Source organism: Herpailurus yagouaroundi, unplaced genomic scaffold, assembly GCF_014898765.1.
Source record: "Herpailurus yagouaroundi ecotype Mexico unplaced genomic scaffold, PumYag 164, whole genome shotgun sequence".
Classification (NCBI taxonomy): Eukaryota; Metazoa; Chordata; class Mammalia; order Carnivora; family Felidae; genus Herpailurus; species Herpailurus yagouaroundi.
Window position 1 is genome coordinate 48,230,684 of NW_024412405.1, and position 18,944 is coordinate 48,249,627.

General features: G+C 37.9%; 1 long non-coding RNA gene across 7 annotated transcripts in view; it reads left to right on the top strand.

The window, feature by feature from the left end:
- Positions 1-18,944, top strand: part of LOC121037880 (uncharacterized) — a 157,119-nt gene that overhangs the window by 77,595 nt on the left and 60,580 nt on the right. For 6 of the 7 annotated variants that reach the window (XR_005794039.1, XR_005794037.1, XR_005794040.1 and 3 more), the window contains one exon: positions 2,250-2,348. The exons of the other annotated variant lie outside the window; for it this stretch is intronic. This is a non-coding gene — a long non-coding RNA (uncharacterized LOC121037880). The remainder of the gene's footprint in view (positions 1-2,249; positions 2,349-18,944) is intronic. 7 annotated transcript variants of the gene reach the window in all.

The following is an 18,944-nucleotide window of genomic DNA, read 5'->3' on the forward strand; positions in this document are numbered from 1 at the left end:
AGGTCATCTGGATGACAGCAGAGGTTCCCAAAACTGACTTATCATCAGAATCGTTCTGATGTGTGATGCTGGACTCCGTAGTCTAAAGAGCTCTTCAGGTGTTTCTAGCGATCGGCCAAGTTAGAAGCACTGTTCAAGGGAGAGGATCATCAAAGTAACTGATCTTAGGTCCTAGTGTGTCATAAGCCTATTCTGTACTCTCTCTTTCCCCAAATTAGCACTTACATTGAATAGCAATGTGACATTGAAAGAGCTATTTTATTTCCTTGAGCCTCAGTTCTCTCAACTATAAAACGAATGTCAAAATATCTACAGCAGATTGTTGTCATGATGAGAAAGTGAGGTTAGATGTGTAAAATATGCAGTATTGTGGCTTGTATACAACAGGAGTTTTCTAATTTGCTTGCTCCACCTCTATTTTTTCTAGTTCATTCTCCACACCACTAACAAATTGATTTTCTGTAAATGTCACTTTTATTTTGTCACTCTTCCTCATGACCTCTGTGGTTTCCCATTATTTTCAGCAGTAATATTCAGACTCTGACTCCAAAGGCAAATATGTTTCTTCAAGAGCAGTTTGTGGTGTTTAACTACCTTTGATTTCTGATTTAGCATCCATGTAATTCAAAATTTAGAAACATTGTTTTTTATAAGTATGAATGTTAATAATTTTGAAATTTGAGTTATACAACCCCCCCTTTGAAATGATGTTTAAAAAATAATCATTATCTTGTCATGCCAGTCCACAAAAATGTCGTTGACCCTTTGTAGCAAAAAACCATACACTTGCCATAAAAGTATTAAAAATAGAGGAAATAGTAGCAAGCAATTCCACTGCACATGTGTATTAAATTCTTGAGCTGCATGTACTTCTCTAGCCCAGGAACTTCTGGGGATAGGCCCCTGAGTGATTCGCTGAGGTCTACCTTGGCTCTGAAACAGTCTCCCTAAGCTGTAAATGATTGATTTCAGATCAGCCTTTGAGCTGATAGCAGGAAGGGAGCAAGAACACGAAAATGTCAGATTCCTGGATGGAATGAGAGGCAGCAGCAAAAATAACTTGAATGTCTTACTAGCATGGTTTTACTGTGTTGACCTCCTTTAATCCATGCAGACCATTTCCTTTTCATATTGGGAGATATATTATCACTTTACTTCTTCCAGGGTCCCTTAATGATTACTGGTGAAAAATAGTGCTACTACCCCTTTGGGGTGAAAGACTTTCCCCAGAGTCACCCAGACAACTTACAGACCTCTCTGTTTAGGATGATCTTTTCAGAACCAACGGAAGAGGAGTTTTTCTCCTGGCACAGTGGCTGTGTGGGCACACAGACACAGAGGCTGTGGGACCCAATATATTTCCTTCCCAAAGGAGTGTTTACCTCCAAATTTGCTTTTATAAAGAAGCGATTAGTGGGACCTCCTGCTTTCCAAGATACTCACTTCTTTGGAAGTCTCCTTCTTTGTTATTCTCTTTCCTCAGCTTTGGGAGAGACCTAGACGAGGAGGAAAAGGGAGTTACTAATCAAGGGGTATAAAGTTTCAGTTAAGCATGATGAATAAGCTCTAGAGATTCACTTTACAATATTGTACCTATAGTCAACAATAATGCCTTGTATACTTCTAATTTGTTAAGAAGATAAATCTCATGTAAAGTGTTCTTACCACAATAAATAGAATACATTTAAATAAATAAGTAAATCTGCTATATAAAAAAAGAAAAGAACCTACAAGAATAGAGAAAACTGGCTAAGAAACCCAGACTACCACTTACAAATTTTGCTGACCTGAGCAAAGGACTCAATTTTCCAGGGCCTCAGTTTCCCTACCTATAAAGTGGTGATGCAGGAATCCCCCTGAACAGGGTTATTGAAGGATTCTGATGAGTTAGTTTATAAGATCATAATGGTATTCATTATCTAAGGCTCCTGCCATGGCTTCTGGTGCATGCCAGGCACTGGGGATATGTTTTGGTGATTTTTTTAATCAGCAAGTGCATTAGTTTGATACCAAATTGCTTTTCCTTTTGATATTAACACAAGCTGCTGAAGAAGCAGACAAAGGAAGCAGAAGTAAATACCAGAGACTATTGACAATTTCTCCTAATTCCCTGAGGTCTGCTTTTACCTCTCTCCTTTGTTTAGGGCCTTTTGCTTTTAGCCTGTAGGCAAGGCAAATAAACACTGTTTACAAGATATTTGAGTTCCTCCATGCCCTGACAACATTTCTTTTCACCTCCTCTCCACCAGAAAGGCCATAGCAATGACCAAAATGGCTTGCAACAAAAGGAGACTGTCAGCGGAGAGTCACATGTCCATTAATTCTCCCAGAAAGGATTCTGATTTAAGGTATTGTTCTTTAGGAGGATATGGGTGGTGGGTATTAATTTGATTCTGGTTTGATCTCATTTTGATCTGATTTTATCTGATCATAACATAAACATAAAATCCTTCCTAAAGTGAAAATGTCCCCATTAATATTTTCTCATATACATATACATGTTCTCAGAAAAAAATGAGAATAAAGTATAAGAAAAAAATAGAAACAACCCACAAGAGTATCACCTAGAAATTCTTTTATTAATAGAAAGCATTTCAATCTATGAGTATACCATGACATTTCTTGCTAGACTCCTATTGATGGCTGTTTAAGTTGTTTATAGTTTTTAAAAATAAAAACCTTTATATCAATGTTTATAAGCAGCTTTATTCACAATAGCCAAAAAGTGGAAACAGTTCAAATGCCCATCAATAGTTTAATGGATGCACAATATGTGATATATTCATGCAGTGGAATATTATTCAGCCATAAACTTTTGATACATGCTTCAACAGGAAGAACCTTGAAAATATGCTAACTGAAAGAAGTCAACACTAAAGGCCACATATTGTATGATTCCATTTATATGAAGTGAATAGAATCAGCAAATCCACAAAGACAGAAAGCAGGTTAATCTTTCCCAGAGAAGGAGTATATTGTGAGTGACTGTTCATGGGTACAGGGTAACTTTTGTGGGGAGGAGGGGTGGTGGTAATAAAATATTCTGAAATTAGATAGTGGTGAATGATGCAAAACTTTGTGAATATACTAAAAACCATTGAGTTGACTCTTTAAAAGGATGAACTTTATGGTATGTGAATTACATCTTAATAAAACTGTTATTTTAAAAAAACTCAAGGGAAGAAAGCATTCAAGAAAAATATCTAGAGGTCAAAAGTCAGTGGCTGCCCAAATGCCAAGCTTCTGTTGTTACAAGTAACTTTGGCAAGAATGGTTTGAATTGCCTGGTGACATTGAAAATCATATTGAGTAGTAAAGGGGAGGTGACAAACTATAGACTGAGTCTAGACAACTCTTTCAAGAACTTTTGATGGGAAAGGAGGAGAAAAATAGGGCAATAACTGGAGAGGAAGTGAAGAGGAAAGGTGTTTAATTTTGGGCTCTGGTTTTGTTTTCATTTGGATACTAAAGAGACTCCTGCAGGACTGAATGCTGATGGAGAAGGTCCAGTAGAGTAGGACAGTGGCATGAGAGGACAACACATAAATGGCAATTCTTGAGACATTGGGTGGTAGAGGTTGGGATTTGAAGATGATAGAGAGTTTGAAAGAGCTGCTGTGGAAAAAAAGGAGAGAGATGACTAGGACACTAGGAAGTAATACTTTGGGGCAGCTCTAAGGGTGCCATCAGGGCCTTGAATTTATAATATTCATTCATTCACAATGCTAGACACCAACGCTATGCTAAGCACAGCATACGGAGTCATGTGCTTTTTTGTGTGCGTGGTGATCTAGGGCTGGGGTTTTGCAAGGAGACTGCAGTGGAGAAAAAGAACTGAGGATGTTGGCAGGAGAGTGAAAGATCACACTGGTTAAGACAGAGAGGGAGGCAAATGCATTTAGAAAGTGGTAAATATAAGGGCGCCTGGGTGGCTCAGTTGGTTAAGTGTCTGACTTCGGCTCAGATCATGATATTGTGGTCCGTGAGTTCCAGCCCCACGTTGGGCTCTGTGCTGACAGCTCAGAGCCTGGAGCCTGTTTCTCATTCTGTGTCTCCCTCTTTCTCTGCCCCTCCCCCAATCGTGCTCTGTCTCTCTCAAAAATAAATAAACATTAAAACAATAAAAAAAAAAAAAGAAATGGGTAAATATAGAAGACACTAGAAGAGTGAGTGACTGAAAGTCTTTGTAAGGTCAAACAATAATAAAAATGCCTATGATTTATGGCATGTTTCCTCAGCAGCATCATGCTAAACGTTATGGGTTATATTATCCATTCAGCAACAATTGCTATTTTCATTAAAAACCACAACGCAAAAACAGAAGCTTAGAGAGATTAAGAAACTTGGTCAACTTCATACACCTTGAACATGGCAGAATTGGTCTTCAGCCTAGGTCATCTGCTTCCAGAGCTCTTGCTGTAACTGTTGGGCTACTTCACAGCTATAGGTATTATATGAGTAGCTGAGTCAGAAAATTGAAAGGATAAGAGTTGTGTTTGTCAAATTGCGATGTTCACATTTAGGAAATCATAGATGAACATTTTAAACAATGACAAAGTAACAGGGCATATCCATGGGATGTGGGCAGCAGATTTAGAATGGGAGGGAAGGTCATTGCAGTTATGGAAATAAAGGGAGGTTTGGGGACAGCTTTTGGATATATTGTCCACCTGGATGCTCAAGTCTCTGGGCTGAGAGATGGTATGGAAGTGTCAGTGAGGACCATATCCCAATGCTGAGGTTTGTGAAGTTTGAGAAAATTAACAGACTCCACCGGAAACAGCAGAACTATTCTGAGAACAGAGCTGGGGTTCACTTTCAGGCAGTAGGCCTGGACTTTTTTTTTTTTTTTTTTTTTTGGATTCCTTTGAAAGGTACTTGAGAATTTGATGGAAGCCACGGACTCGTTCCCAAGAAACTGCATGTAAACACATATATACACAAAAATTGCATACAATGTATTCTGTTGAATGGAAAATTGATTTCTTTTCAGAGACAGAATGTAAAATCAATCTCTGCAAGTAACTACATCTTTCAATCTTTGATTTTCATACAAAGAACGAATGGTCATTTCCCAAAAAAATTAACATAATTCCAAACTATTCAAATTTTAAAAGTAACTTTAAATGTGCTTTAAAGCAACCTTAATGGGAAAACTCAGGTTTATTCACAAAAAGGAGAGAGTGAGAGTCAGGATGGATGGATGGAAGGAAGGAAGGAAGGTAGGAAGGAAAGAAGGAAGGAAGGAAAGAAGGGAAAGGAGAGAAATGTTGAAAGACTGATGCAGAAATGTACTTGTCCAAGGATTTCTTGGACATTTATCTTTATTTTGATGGCAAGACATATGGAACCCTCTGACTTTAAAAGTTTGAGGTGGGGGCCCCTGGGTGGCTCAGTCAGCTGAGCATCTATCTGATTTCGGCTCAGGTCATGATCTCATGGTTTGTGAGTTTGAGCCCCGCATCAGGCTCTGTGCTGACAGCTCAGAGCCTGGAGCCTGCTTCAGATTCTGTGTCTCTGTCTCTCCTTCTCTCTCCAAAATAAATAAACATAAAAAAAAATTTAAAAAAAAGTTTGAGCTGGGAAGTGGAACCGAGCCTCTCATAGTTCACTTTGCCAGATGAAGATGGGCTTGTGTAGGGGATTCTAGAGGTCATCCAAGCCTCCGTGTTGAATAGCTGAATTCATGTAACATCATTTCCTTTGTCCTCAAACCAAAGAAACTACCTTTAAGAAGGACTGTGACATGAATGTTGCCAGTGTCAGTAAGAAAATTATAATGAATTCATGTTTTAATTTCAAGGTTGCCTGAGTAGGAGTAACTTCAAAATTTTTTGTTTTGTTTTGTTTTTTAATTTACAGGTATATCTGCAACTTTATGCTTTCAGAGAGGTTAAAGCCTTGCCATTCTTAATTCTAGGCTGTAGAAACACTTTATTACCATGACATTTATATTGTCCTCTATCTCCAGTGTTCTCTGAATGCACATATTCTTGCAATAGAATCTCTGACAATGAGGTAAGACCTTGAGTAAAATGATATACCACATGAATGTGTCTAAATATGGCTTCCAAATAAGGCAAATCATTAATGGACTCTGTTCTGAAAAACTGTTCTTGGAATTGTCTCTCTTTTTTCTGTCAAAAAAAAAAAAAAAGATAAATATTTGCATGGAGGATAATCAGATGCTTCATGATTTGTCTTGTGGAAAATCAGAAAGCTCTGGTATACATGTAAAGAATTTCACAATCTGCTTCCATTTTTTGATGAAACTTTAGGATAAGCTGGCCAATCATGTTCAGTTTCTGATGAAGTTAATGACTTTCTCAGTGGAAAACAAGATTTGATGCCAATATATACTGATGGAGATAGCAGTGAGTCACATGGACATATGGAGCTTCTTTCTTTACTTAGCTATCAAAAATATCAGGCACACTCCAGTCTCCAGTCTTTTTCACTTGTTCCCTTTGCCTAGAACATTCTTCTTGCAGACATCTGTATAGATCACTCACAACTTCCTTCAGATCTCTATCAAATGTCATCTTCTTACAGAGGTCCCCTTAATCTCCTTTTATAAAATGGCTTGGAGCCTCCTCTCCCAGCAGATGCTACTCTCTACAAACATTCTTTGTTTTCTCCAAGGCTCTTATCATCATATGACATAATTTATGCTTGTTTCTTTATTGTCTGTTTCTTCCACAGGGACCTGTGCTCCCTGAAGCCTGAGCTATGGTAGTTTTGTTCATACCTGTTATGCCCAGCACCTAGAACAATGTTAGTCACAGACTATATAAATTTGTCAAACAAATGTTTCATCTGTTTAAAGTACAAATTTTTGTCTCCAGAAAAGGAGGGTTTCTGTTTATTCCAGTTGTTGCCCTTCACTGTTCACTCTTTACTCCTGCTTGAGGCTTCTCATGAACCCTTCTGGGCTTTCTATCATGGCTCTGCAAGCTGCTGTCTGCTCCCCATGCTGTTCTGCCTCAAGCATAAATAGAGCCTGTTTATTTCCTTCTCCAAGGCTATACTAACATGTTTTACTAAATATGTGAGGCTTTCATAAGAGGATTACAGAGAAGAAAAAGAAAACTTGGAAGTCAGTTCATTTGTCATTATCTGTCGTAAAGGGTTTCTGACTTCTTCTCTTAGCTCTAGCCATCCCACAGGTCAATGCAATCTGTGATCTGTTCTTCAGAGCAGAACCCTTTCTCCCACCTCCTCCCTTTCCTCAGCCTCAGCTACCCCATGAATCTCAATCCCAAAGAAAACAAAGAAATAACTCCTTTCTCTGGCTAAAGAGTTGACAAATGAACATACCCTACCATTAAAAAACAAAGCAAAACAAAACAAGCCAAGTCACTGCCATGATTCACACCTTCCCCAAGGTTAAATAAAATCCTCCTACCATGCCCAGGATCATGAAGCTCCCTACATCACCACACATTATATATATATTTGCAGATGAAACTCTGATTCTGTACATGGAAGTCACATCACTTTTTCCATATGTTCTTTCAATGGCAGGAAGCTTTTTTGTAAAGACCACACAGTTACCTTTCTTTACCTGCTTTCAGATCCCAGAGGAATTGCTCCTTTTTCATATCATCACATACAAAGAGTGTGGTTCAGCAAAAATGCAATGAGTCAAATCATTGCGTGAGTCAAGGAGCTATCCTTGGTGGCCATAGGATAGAGTGATGTGGACTGGTCTTTATCATGTAGGATAGGATCAAAATGACTGTATGTGACCTGAACAAGAAAAGAAATAGCCTGCTTCTGTGTTTAGTATGATATGGGGTTGTCTCCCTTAGTTGGTGGGTAAGATAATTCTCTAAACAAGGCCAGATGACTGGAATATATGATGAATAGAAAGACTACTATGATCCAGTTTCCTCTTTCTGGGTACATAGAAAACCATGTTTCCCAACCTCATTGCTTTTCGGGTGGGACATCCAATTAATTCTGATCAAAGGATCACTCCCATGTAAGGACCAAAAATGTGTGCTATGCACCCTCTGCAGTCGCAACTGAAGAAGGCATAAACTTCCGATGGTGTATCACCAAAATGGTGGAATCCCTGTCAGGCTTGGCCCATGCAGCTGATGGAACAGAATCCACTCTGCCTCAGCAACCAAAGTTAGATGAAAACTCTGAGACAGAAATAAATCTTTATAGTACTAAAACCAAATCAAACCAAACATCAACAAATTATCACTGCCCCAAAAGACACCTTCACATTTCTTCATTACAGTATTTTTACTTGCAATTATAGTACAAATTAACTCCAAGGACTTTAGTCTTCCATAAACAAAGTGATTAGTTTTCTTCTACCTCAATACAGTTTTCCCTCCATGACACCTCTCTTCCAGAATTTGTAAGTAGTTGCAGTTTTAAAAACAACCTCAGTGATGTCTCTATTTTTCTTTCTTTATCTTTTGTTTGTAATGAAAGAATCATCCTAGCTGAATACAGTATTGAAGGTAGTGAGGAGTAACTCTAGAGCCACAGAAAATATTGTGGTAACTGTATTAATAGATGACATTGGTTTGGACAGAGTGATGCCTGTGGGTATGAAGAAAAATGGATGGATTTGAGAGATGTTTAGGAGATTCAATCCATAGGAGTCGAAAGGTAAATAAGCATGGGGTGAAGAGTGAAAGGCACTGAAATTCAAGGATAAATCTTGATTCCTGGCTTGGCGAATTTTTGGTAATGTTTTCATCATTCCAATGCAGTGTTTTCATTAAAAAAACACTCAAAACCAAAGACCAAAAACAGTACAAAAATTCAAGGTAAACATTTATGTTTGCTAGATTCATGCTTCCATTCATACAAATCTTTCAGCACAAAAAATATTGTGGTAAAACCAAAGGATATGGAAGCATCCTTATAATTTATTTCCTTTGAAGTTTTCTGTAACTTTAGGCTTACAGTAAGCAATGATAGATCTCTTTAATCATAAAACAGACTTTTATTTAATTTTTGTCAATAGAAAACAATTCTAGACATCGTAATATGGTTTTAGTGATGATCTTATAGTACTTGATTATATACACAAAGCAACCTAGACCTTTTAAGTAGATGATACTCTTATAATATGGCAACTTTTTTAAAAAGTCATATTTTAAAATAACAGAAAATTTAAAAATTAATATTTTTAAGCATGTTATCGAGCCCATGAAGCATTGTTCACAGACCTCACATTGGAACTTTAGAGTTCTAACCAAAGTGGAAGATGCATTTTTCAGTAAGTTGATGTGGCTAGTCAGATTGGTGTTCCAGAGAACACAGTTGAAAAATTTGGGAGGAAGAGGGAAGAGTAGAGCATGTGTTGGTGACAAGAAGACTTAGTATGTTAACTAACAAAGATGACTGGAATGTGAAGGATCTTATTTGAAGATTGACACACGATACATATTAGCCATTTTCTCACTGAAGGGAAAATGCATGTGTCTCAGAAGTTACCAAGGACTTGGACCGGTTGCAGTTCTAAAGAAATCTTGGTTTCTCAGGATGGGAAACTTTGCCTTGTAGAAGGAGTAAGTAGGACTCCATACTGATAACTTGGAATCTTGGGAGCAGCTAACATATCTTGAAAGCATTTCAGAATTGTTTAATGCCTCTTTCTTTTAATGCTTTACCTTGCCCTCAATAGTCGTTAATAAGGACATGTAAAGGAAGCACACTGCTCCTTGTTTACATTAATCTGGAAATAAGAAACATAGATTCCTTAAAAGAAAATCCACCAATTTCCCTTTCATATCTGCTACCAGAGTCCCTTACGGAATGCATATCTCTTTTGAGAATCTCTTTTCATTCCAATATTTTTGAAGTGATTGTACCTGGCTTGTTGAAAGGATTCAAACATTTACTTATGTCTTTCATACAAATGGCATACATTTCTTCTGTCATTTCATATAATGACACTTGATTATGTTGTTTCTGTTTTTCTCTGCCATGGTTCCCTATTACTTTCCTCTATATACCTTTCGTAATTTAACAAAACAACATTTGGAAATTTGATTAATATCTATTATCTATATCTATCTATATCTATCTATCTATCTATCTATCTATCTGATTAATATCTATCTCTAGACTATAGATGTCAAGGGAATAGGAATGTTTGTTCTGTTTCCTCTTGTATCCCCAGGGCCAGCATGGGCAGTTGCACGAGAAAAATAATTTCGATGTATGCCTTTTGCCCCCTTTCTATCTTTTTTTTAAACATAATTTCTAGGAAAGAAACATTTTCATCTCTCTGTGGCAGAACATTTCCTCCCTTGATAGAGGAATCTGACCACGTATACAAGGAACAAATTGTGCAAGATGGTCAACAGTGCATGAGTAAATAATTAATTAATTAATTTAAAAAAATACTTGGGTGTTCACTCTTCAAATCAGATGTATGCATTGTCGACTTCTCATTGATATGGTTTGATTTTCTCTTTGATGGGATACCTGAACTTCTCTTTGTTGCTGAAAAGAGAAAAGAGGCAGATGTCATTAGATCTTGGTTTCATTTCTGGATTTATATATGACTTTGGGTAAGTCACAAACTGTGAGCCTAAGCCTTGTCAGCTATAAAACAGAGAAAAACTCACATGACTATATTTTTCCCCCACGGAATGCTGTGAAGATAAAATGAGATAATTATACATGAATATTTTGTTGGTAAAAGTATCATCATTATATCTATATACATCACACAATACATATCTATTCATGTATATGAATATGTACATATACTTTAAATGCTTTTACCAATAAAATATTCATGTATAAATATATACAGACATAAATAATCATTTCTCTTGGTCTGGCTGTACCTACAGTCAATATTCAAATGATAGGGGATGACTACATAAAAATGATAAAAATAATGATGGTAACTATTTTTTGTCATTTTGTAATATGCCAAGCATTGGGCTAAATGCTTTACATATATTTTATTATTGATTTCTCACAAAAATATGTTAATCATTTTTTCCTTTCCTACTTTTACTCCTCTCATTCTCTCTTGAGCTCAATGAAATTAGAAGTCGTTATTCAGCAATTCACTGAAACTTTTCTTCTCAGGGTCAACAGTGGCCTCTGTGTTGACAGTGTTCGATTCTGCTCCCCTCTCACCCACACTTCTGCAGCATATGACAGATCATTCTCTCTTTCTTGAAGAAGTTTATTTGCTCACCTCTGACACTACCTTCCCATGATTTTCATCTTCTTGACCTCTAAATATTGGAAAACCCTAGAGGTCAGACCCAGGACCTTTTTTCTTTTCTATTTTCACACATTCCTACGGGGATCCCACTCAGTCCTGATAGCTTAGCTATATTTATACCCTGATAATGCCCAAATTTTAAGGTACATTCTTCACCTCTTTCCTGAATGTATACTTGTATATCCAATGGCCTACTGAATATTCCCACATGAATGTCTAGTGAGTATCTCTAAGCTTTTTATAGTCTCCCTCCTTTTTACCTATTTCTTCAGTCTCCATTCACCCAGTTAGCTCCTTAGGCCCAGAACTTTGGAATCATTCCCAATTTCTTTCTCACAACTCACATTGAATCTATCAAAAGTTGTATTCAATCTGCCTTCAAACGCACCATGAGTATAACCATTCTTAGCAGCTGCCAAATGCTATCTTCCTATTTTAAGCCACCACCATTTTTTGCCTGTACTATTGCAGTTACCTTTACTTGGTCATCCTGTATCTATTCCTGGTTCCCTAGAGCCTATTCTCCACATAGGAGTCGAAGTTATTCTTTCAGAACATAAATTGGATCATGATACACAGATCAAAAATGTCCGATGGCTTCTCGTCACAGAGGAAAATCCAGAACGCTACTATGGTATATAGTTTCTATGAGTTAATCCCTGGCTATCTTTTTAATTCAGCTCATAAGTCACTGAGAGCCAGTCTGACATATCTTGCTTTTCCTCAAAATTGCCAGAGTATTCCAGACTGGGGGTATTTGCATTTGCTCTTTCTTCTGCTTGGAGAGCTCTTTTCCAGGTATTCACCTGGATCACTGCCTCATATCTTTCCAGTCTCTGCTGAAACAGGGCCTCTTCAGAGGCCTTAGAAGCCCCTGCTCTTGTCTGACTACCATCAGCTCTTCCAGAATTATTTTCTTCAGGACAATTATTGCTATCAGAGATGATATTTCATTTCAACTTTTTAATTGTAAGCTGCATGAGTGTAGTTCACTGTAGTATTCTTACAATCTAAAACAGACCTTGGAATATAACAGTATAAAATAAAAAATAAATATCTTACTTTTGGAGAATGTTCTATCGTCAGTCTGATTTGCTTTTTTAAAAAAATTTTTTAAATATTTATTTTGAGGGAGAGAGAGAGAGAGAGAGAGACAAAGCATGAGTGGGGGAGGGGAAGAGAGAGAGGGAGATACAGAATCTGAAGCAAGCTCCAGGCTCTGAGCTGTCAGTGCAGAGCCTGATGTGGGGCTCGAACCCACAAGCCATGAGATCATGACCTGAGCTGAAGTTGGACGCTTAACCTACTGAGCCACCCAGGTGCTCCCCTCCACCTTTTTTTTGTTGTTGTTGTTTATTTATTTATTTTTTTAAATAGGAAAGGTGACTGAGACTCAGAATAGTCAAGTCACTTTGACAAGATCACATCATTAGTAAATGGCATAGTCAGGATTTGGATGCTGAACTTGCACTTTAAGCCACTATGCCATATAATACTATACTGTTTTCACTTGATACACAATTATGTCAAAAATTCAGGAACCCCAAATTTTCATAAACATTTTGTCAAAATACTTGTATGTATGTATGCTCACATTTCAACATTTGTTGCCTTTCTAGGATTCTCTTCAGTCCTGCACACATCCATACTCGACATTTCAGAGTCCCCAAAGGCAGATTTAAAGAAGAGAAAACCACCTTCTGAAACACATCGATGCAAAGACTGTTAAAAATAATCAATGACACATCACTGACAATTGGATAAATGCACAGATGCTAAGAATTTCAGACTAGAAAGTGAAAGTGATCTAGGCAGGTGACTTTTATCTCTCTGATCCCGTGTTCAAGCTTCACAGAGGCCTGAAGCTGTATTTAAACCATAACACCATTACAAAAAGAGCCATTGACTTCAGCATTAGAGAAGACCTAAGGCCAGTTCCTGAAGTCAGGTTTTACTGATTTTTAACACTAAAAAGATTTCTCTAAAAGCATATCTGGCAATTGTCTTTTTAAGGCGTTCTTAAGAAATGCTAAGTTCTTTTCTCTTTTAACATTTCCATTTTGTCTTCATTTAAGGAAAACCTTGAGTCTGAAAGTCAAAGCATGCAACATAGCAGTTGTGTCTGGATTTATGTCAATGATTCGAAGCAAGTAGAATAACCAGTCTTTTTTGTTATGTGATACAGAGTTGGATATTTGAAAATATCTGAATATTATCTGAAAAAATGTTCACTTGTCCATGAAATACAACGATCATTAACATTTATGGAATTCTGCTTCTGTCGCTGCTAGTTGTGTGACCTTGTTTACGTTACTTAAAGTTTTCTTGCATGGCAGTTTCCTGATTTGTAGACTGGAGATAATACTAGTGCCAATTTCGGTGAAGGTTAGATGAGATAAATGTTAAGCACTTAGTGTCTCACGCAGTGTGAGGGTTCCAGAAGAACCAGCTGTTATAATGTGTGACTACCAGATCAAGGTTTCTTACCCTTGGCACCATTGACATTTTGGATCAGATAATCCATTCTGGTGGGGTGCTATACTGTGTACTGTAGAGCGTCTAGCAGCATCCCTGGCCTCTAGCTACTAGATTCCAGTAACAGCCACCCCATCCCAGCTGCGACAACCAAAAAATGTCTTCAGACATTGCCAGATGTTCCGGGACAAATCACCCCGTGTTGAGAACAACTACTAGACTAATGCTCTGTATATAGTATCTCACTTGCTTTTTCACAAGTTTAAGGGGTAATTAATTATTTTATCCCCATTTTAATAAATGAGGAAAGTAGAATTTAGGAACATTAATTATTTGCTCAAAGACACACAAGACATGCTTGTGAAGATTAAGTTGTTACTGGAATCTGACTGCCTGACAACAAAGCTGGGATGGTGTTAGTTAGGTATGGCTTCAGCTGGTGGGTTGCTCCTGTGTACAATGCCCAGAAACCGACATCCCCTTGCATTTCTCCTATCCCCTGCTCAGGAGCCTATAGTGGGCTTGCTCTACGTGGCTTTATAGCTCAGTGGCCTTCTTCTTTACGACGTGCTGTTCTCTCTGCATTAAAGAATGCTATACTTTTCTATCAGGATCTGCTGGCGAGTGAGGCTTCTCTCTCAAAAGCATTCTCACCTTAATGGTAAAGTAGAAGTTTCCACCCTTATCCGCCAATAGATCCAATCTGCACTCCTGATACTCTTCAAAGACAGTTAACAGTGAACTGACTTTTGCTTCACATTTATTACAAGCTTAAATGAAAAGAATGAATTCAGAAATTTTACCGAAAGAATCTGTAGTGCTTTGAGGACAAGGTAGAGAATAAACAAATTAACAAAATAAACTGATAAGCCTTCCCTTGTTTAAAAATTAAGAACAGACAACTCCTAAATTGTATGTGAGTATGCTTACCTGGGCCTTTCCTAGATGTTTCCTGGTCTCAGGTTTCTAAGTTCTTTCTATTTTTAATGATGCAGATTTGTATTCAGGTAAGGGGAGGCAGAGAGGGATAGTAATTTGTTTTCCCATCTTTATCTTACTGGACTTCTCTGCTGCATTTTTCACTTTAGTGGTTCCCATAATAGTACTTTGTTATGGTTTCTCCTCTTACCCCTGGTCAACACCTTGCTGTTTTCTTCCTTGGCTACTTTTGTTTTGTCGATCTCTTAAATTATTGTACCCCAGGGTTGGGACCTCAATCCATAACTCGTCTCACTTTCTGTATTCTTTGGGCAATCTTATCCAGTCTCCTGGTTTCAGATACTGTTATTTTCCAGTGGATTCCAATTCTGTGTCTTTAAATTAGCCCTGTGCCCTGAGCTTCCAACTCATCTGTTCAATTATTAGCTGGGCATCTCTGTAGGAATGTTCCACGGGCACTTGTTTCCACATGTTCCCCCTAAAGTGGATCCTTTGCCTCAGCTGGTGGCACCACCATCCACCCGGTTGCTCAAGACAGTACTTGTGCATCCTATAAAATCTGCAATCTCTCATCTCTCTGTCAGATGCTCCATCAATCACCAAGTTCTGATTATTATACTCCTTCTACAAAGATTCAATTCATCTTCTTTTTGCACATTTCCTGTTATCGTCATTATCTTCCATTGCAATTGTTGCCTTCACCTCCCAAAAGGCCATGAGGATAAAATAGCAGGCAGGTTGTTAATAGTGGCAGTGAGCCTTGCTTGCTGTGGTTTCTGCCTCTCTTTCTGTCACTGATTCCATGGCTTGCCTTACACTTGGGCAACACTGAACTGTTTATGGTTGTGTCTGCCTAATGGATTGATTTTCACTTCCTGCCTTTGTTCAGCTGTCCCCTTTGTATGGAATGCTCTTTCCCTAATTATCTCATTCAGAAAGCTTTTGTTAAACCTTACTGTTATTTCTCCAATAACCTCGTCCTACAATCCTCCAATACAATTATTTGGTTGCCTTTCTATAGTTATTTGTCGTGTTGCTTTATAATCGTTTGATTCTCTATCTTTACCTCTACATATCTTCTGTGAACACCCAGTCAAATTTCGGGGGCAAAACCATAGCAAATACACCATAAATATTTGTGGAGTGAATGACTGCACCAGCTCTCTCACTGAATTGGTAGCAATCTACTTTACTAAAAGAGCTTTTTAAAATAATGATCTCTCAATACAGTTAAAATTTTGTGTGATTTACAGGTAGGGGTTAGCCCTCACTCATAAATTAAGTAGAAGACTATTACTTTATTCATCTAAACATTCCTCAGTAAATGTTTTCTCGGCTTGTGGCAGAGGTCCTGAGCTGTCAAACTAGATGTTGGTATAAACCTTTTATGACACAGGGAGTGATGTGTGGCCAATGGGATTAGATTCTCAATAGGAAAGTGGCAGTTGGATCCTAGGTCAACATTCTTGATCAAATCTCCGTATCAACGTGCTGCTCTTGAAGCTATACCTCGGTATTCCCTCCCACTGAATGATTGGGAAACAATGCCGACAACAAAAGCATATATCCGCTTTAAACTTTTTATATTAAACACACCACTTTATTTAATTTTAATTTTAATTTTTATTTTGAGAGAGAGAGAGAGAGAGGGCAGGGGGAGGGGCAGAGGGAGAGGAAGATAGAGAATCCCTAGTAGGCTCCATACGGTCAGCACACAGCCCAATGTGGGGCTTGATCTCAAGACTGTGAGATCATGACCTGAGCTTACATCAAGAGTCAGACACCTGACTTTGGCTCAGTTCATTGGCTCAGGTCATGATCTCATAGTTCATTCTAGCCCCACATCTGGCTCTCTGCTCTCAGCACAGTGACTGCTTCAGATCTTCTGTCCCCCTCTCTCTCTGCCCTTCCCCCACTCATGTTCTGTCTCTCAAAAATAAATAAACATTAAAAAATATTACAAAAAAGACTTGGACACTTAACAGACTGAGCCACCCAGGCACCCCTAAACACACCTTTTTTTTTTTTTTTTTTGGGACAGAGAGAGACAGAGCATGAACGGGGGAGGGGCAGAGAGAGAGGGAGAGACAGAATCAGAAACAGGCTCCAGGCTCCGAGCCATCAGCTCAGAGCCTGACGCGGGGCTCGAACTCACGGACCGCGAGATCGTGACCTGGCTGAAGTCGGACGCTTAACCGACTGCGCCACCCAGGCGCCCCAACACACCATTTTAAAATCCTGAGTCAAAAACATGTAAGTTGCAAAATAGAACTGTTTTCATACTACGAACATATTTTTGGTTTTACCAAAAGGTTCATCACAAAGTTTATCTAAGTGTGAGGTCTCAGTAAATTAGGAAACTATGTGATTGGAGTTTATAGTATGTTTTGTTACTGACCGTTTTTACTCCAAAACTCAAGAAGTTTCATAATTAATTTCTTTGTCAAAAATCTTTCTTACTAATGCCTGAGAGACATCGATACAGTTGTAAATAGTGTCACAAGGATGTCGAACTTGACTCAGGTGGATCAACAAGCCATTATTCCTCTCATTTGTACTCATTTTTAATGATCAGCAACTGAGCCTGACAGTATTTTTGTGACACTTTCAATCTATAGGACTGAGAGAGCTGCTGTTTATCCCCATCTCACCGGAGACATTAGCATTAACAAGCTGATTCCTGCACTGCCTGTGCCAGCTACGGGTCACATTGGTGTGAAGGCATCTGTCTCTTGGGTGGGCCATACCATCTCTATTTTTCAGACAACAGCTGGCCGAGGGATCTCACACTATTAACATCAATGTGAACTGAATGCCAGCTACCTGCATTACGACCTTCGGTGCAGGAAGGGAAGCATGGCACACATGTTGCCCATAAGAAGCAGGCGTTACATATGGCACGTGAACAAAAGAAGTCATTAGACTTTCCTTGTCCATATCCAGTCAACGGACACTGTCGCAGCCACTATTTTAAATCAAGACGAACTATTCAGGGCTACCCACACATTGATTTTAGAGTGGCATGATTTTCCTTTCTAATAGTTTATAGATGTTTGCTGCAAAACAACTAGGGTTTATTCATTAAAACAATTACTTTGATTTTCAATCACGTACATTCTTTGAGATCCACTAATATTAATAATATTTTTGTGTGCTTCTGTGCTAAAGAGGGAGGATAAGAAAATTACCATATTCTTTTCAGTATGAGAATTCTCTCTGTTCTTGGTGGAGAAATTAAGCTCTCTGAGCAAATATGACCCTGAAGAACAGTTCTTACCAGAAAAATATATTATTGCATTACTATTTATTGAAATTTTTATAAAGTAGTTCTGATTGGCAGATCTCTACATAATAAGTGTTAAATAGTTTTCTTCTTTACTTCCAGTGAACCCCATGGTCCTTTGCACTTTCGGTCTCGGATTAAGATAATATCTGATCAGTTTGCTAATTGCTGGTGGTCTAGAACATCTCCCTAACATTTCTTCCTGCTTCAAGCAAAGGATGAATAAATAGTATTCTTTAAATTCGTGGCTACACAATGGCAGAACAAAGCAGTTGAAAGTTGAAAACTGGTTATTTCCCTTGTTTTAGGTGAAAAGAAAGAAGGGAAAACATCCATTATTTAAACTTAATTTTTAAAATGAGCTGAATTAGTTACTTGTGGACGTACAAAATTAAGCTGGATTAGAAACACATGTTTTGAGGGAACATTTTTCTTACTTCATACTTCAAGAAATAATTGCATATCCAATATTTTCTCGTGTGAAAAGGTGAGTTCTTTTTGCTATTTTCATCATTTGGAAGACAAAACCATCAGAATCACTTTTTTTTAATTTTTTGATCCCCAAAGAAGTAGCAGTGTTATCATCAAATTGAAGAGGTGGATAAATGCTAGAATAACATAAACAGATGCCATCGTATATAAATAAGCCAATTTAAAGTAATTGAGTAAAGGAAAGGCTCTATTGCTTTCTTAATTTTTTCCTAAACACTTTATTTCATTGTAACATGTACTGGGCCTACATGTTTTAATGTTCTTTTTCTTGTTACGTCCCCCTCTGGGGTTTCAGTCCAGTAAATTCAAAAATCATTGCCTTTTGGGGATTTATTGGTATTTAAAAGCAGATCTCAACATCATACAAATTGCAGTTGTAGTCTGTGTAAGGTAATGGTCAATAAATAAGTGAGAATAAGAACACTAAAGCTAGATTGTGAGGAAAGGAAGGGGAAAAAAGCTTACTACATTCTTTCTAAACAAACAAAAAGGCATAATTGGAAAAATTCATTTTTATGTTTCCTTACATTAGAT